This window comes from Chrysochloris asiatica, unplaced genomic scaffold (assembly GCF_000296735.1).
Source record: "Chrysochloris asiatica unplaced genomic scaffold, ChrAsi1.0 scaffold00027, whole genome shotgun sequence".
In the NCBI taxonomy this organism is placed as follows: Eukaryota; Metazoa; Chordata; class Mammalia; order Afrosoricida; family Chrysochloridae; genus Chrysochloris; species Chrysochloris asiatica.
The window spans coordinates 5,359,002-5,362,550 of NW_006408545.1; positions in this window are offsets into that span (position 1 = coordinate 5,359,002).

The following is a 3,549-nucleotide window of genomic DNA, read 5'->3' on the forward strand; positions in this document are numbered from 1 at the left end:
ATTTCAAGATAGAGCTTGAAGTATAATATTGTCTGTGATAGGGTAATATCCATATGCCTACAAGAAGACCAGTTAAATCCACTATTATTAAAATTTATGTACCAGCCACTAAAGTCAGTGGTGATGTAATTGAAGAAGGCTACCAAGTTCTTCAGTCTGAAAATGATCAAACAGGCAATCAAGATGTATTGATAATTACTGGTGATTGCAGTGCAAAGGTTGGAAAAAGGAGGAAGAATCAATACTTGGAAAATACGGCCTTAGTGATAGAATTGATTCTGGAGATCACATGATAGAATTTTGCAAGCCCAATGACTTCTTCATTGCAAATACCTTCTTAAAATAACATAAAAGATGATTATACACATGGACCTCACCATATGGAATATACAGAAAGCAAACTGACCACATCTGTGGAAAGGGACGATGGGAAAGTTCCATACTATCAACCAAAACAAGGCCAGGGTCAGACTGTAGAACAGACCATCAAATGCTCATGTGCAACTTCAGGCTGAAGCTCAAGATAATTAAAACAAGTCTATGAGAACCAAAATATGACCTTGAACATATCCCACCAGAATTGAGAGAGCATCTCAAAAACAGATTTGATATATTAGACACAAATGATCAAAGACCAGAAGAGATGAGGGATGACATCAAGAACATTATACAGGAAGAAAGCAAAAACAAAAAACCCCACAAAACAAACTGTGCCTCATAGCCTTCCTATAAGTCACACCTTCACACTGGGAGACACCACTTGCCATGTGGTACTCATTAAAGATGCTAGTCCTATAGGTTTTTGACATCCTCCACTTCAGAGACAGTCACCTCCAACTTCCAATTCTGTCAGCCACATCTATGCATATTTTCCCATCAATTTAGAAAATTCCAACACCTCACTCCTTTACTTCATTTCCTCTGTCTCTACCTTCAGATGTTCATTTTCTTTCTTAATCTAATGAATCTTTATTTGGTTTTATCCTTCATTTCCCACTTACTGTTCCTATTTTCTCCTTCAACCTGTGCTCAAATCCTTATCCAAAGGTCAGCTGCCTTCCACTTGAATTGTTTTAACTTTCTTTGGGAGGAGCTCTGGTAGTGTAGTGGTTACGAATCGGGTTGCGAACCTCAAGGACAGCAGTTTGAAACTACCAGCGGCTCCGCGGGAGAAAGATGAGGCGTTCTGCTCCTGTAAAGATTTACAGCCTCGGAAACCCTGTTCAGGGTCGCTATGGGTCGGAACCGACTCGACGGCACTTAACAACAACAACAACAACAGTCACTTCAAGATTTTTCCTTGCACTTGTACTTCCCCTGGATGCCTTAAACATTTTATTCCATAACAGGAAAACCTGTACTACACTTTAGTCGTCAAACAGATTGAGTGAAAGTTTACAGGGCAGATCATCAGTTTTACATTCAACAAATCATTTGTTGTTGTTAAGTGCCGTTGAGTTGGTTTCGACCCATAGCGACCCTGTATAGGATTTCCGAGGGTGTAAATCTTTACGGGAGTAGAAAGCCTGATCTTTCTCCCGCGGAGCAGCTGATAGTTTCGAACTGCTGACCTTAAGGTTCGCAGCCCGATTCGTAACCACTACGCTAACAAATCATACACCTTATTTATTTACAATGATTGCAACCCCCTCCATGTACCATCAGTTAACAGTATTTCTCTCTATTCACTTTAGCTATTTTTTTTTTTTAAACACGCAGGCAGATATAATAATTTACACATTCTGCAAGTCTGCCTCCTGGTCACTGTATCTTAGTCTCTCTCTTCCCATGAATCTAGAGTCCTCAGCTGCTCCCTCTCTCCATGCCCCCATCTCTGCCTCCATCTCTCGTATCTCTGCTTCTTTGGATAAGGTCTTGCATTCTGCTTGTGTTCTTCTCCCTCAATAATCCTAGGGTCCTTTGTTTCGGATTGAAATATTAGCTACTCCTCCATTTTTGTTACAAAACTCCTACCTTTACAATTGTGACAGTCACTATTAGTCATGATAACTATTATTCACTATTGAATCATAAGAATCTTATCCCCATCTCTTTTAACCAGACCCATCTAAACAAGATGAAAAGTATTCAGTGGGCAATGTTCCTTTCCCTACATGCTCTTAAACTAAATTCCCCTTGAAACCTTGTAAATCAGTCTCTTCATGCATTTATCGCCCCCTCATTTAGGTAGCCAAGGTCTAAGTTTCCTTTCCCTATCTACCCTGTGTACAGAGGTGCTACCATTGATACTTGATGTGAAGACTCCTTGCCTCTCTTTTGGTATTTAGTTACTACTTCCATAAGTATAGGTCAACTTCACCAAACTGTAGCAATTTACCCTCATTTCCTTTATCAAAAATTGTTTTGTTCTTCCTTTTTTTTAATCTTCCTCTAGTAGAGTTCTGGTTACAGAACCATAGAGGCTAGGTCAGATGGGCACTATCTGCAAGTTTGGCTGTTCTTGTGCATCTCCCCTCACTTCATATCAGCTGGATGCTTCACTCTCAGCATCTCCTCTCACTTTATATCAGCTGGATGCTTCACTCTCAGCACTAGCCTGCTGTGGCTATGTACTTGTCCATGGGCTCAAGGGTCCCCAGGTCTCACCACACTTTGGACCAACCAACACTGACTCTTCTCTCTCTCATCTCCAGGTCAACGAGAGTCTGTGAAACATGGTTGAACTCAACCCTGAAGCAGTAGTTTTGAAGATTTTCCCTTTTTATTATCATTCCTATCTATTTGCATTTTACTTGTTCTTTGTTTTCCATTCATTTGTCCTTTGGCCTTTTTTCTTTTTACTTTCATTGGGTTTCAGAGCTGTTTGTCAACTGCATTCCCTAGGCCTATGGACACTTTATAAGGAGCTCTGGTAGCGTAGTGGTTTTGAATTGGGCTGCTAACCTCAAGGTCAGCAGTTTGAAACTACCAGCTGTTCTGTGGGAGAAAGATGAGGCTTTCTGCTCTTGTAAAGATTTACAGCCTCGGAAACTCTTTTCAGGGTCGCTATGAGTCGGAAGCAACTCCATGGCACATAACCACCACCATGGACACTTTATAGGATGCTTCCCAACTCTCTTATGATATTTTTATCTTGTATACTGAAAGTCCTGGTGTGATGCTGTGGGTTAATGTGCTGGATTGCAAAGTTGGGTTGAACTGCAAGGTTGTCAGTTCAAGTTCACCAGCTGTTTCTCAGAATCCCTTACAGGGTCACTATGGGTCAGAACCTATTTGATGGCACTTGACAGTAACAAAAACAATTAACTTTGGCAATTACAGTTTTCAAACAAAGCAGTGTTGTCACAAAATGAAAACCCTAGAATCAGAAATTATAATTATGATGACAAACTTCATAGTTATATATTAGAGCTATTATTTACAAAAAAATTTCAACCCATTATCTTACTTAGTCCTCATACTGGAGTCCTGTGTGGCCCTGTAGGATAAGCATTTGACAGCCAGGTTAGTTTGAATAGCAAGGTTGATGGTTTAAAGTCACCAGTTGCTCCTTGGAAATCCTATACAGGGTTGCTATTAGTTGGAACC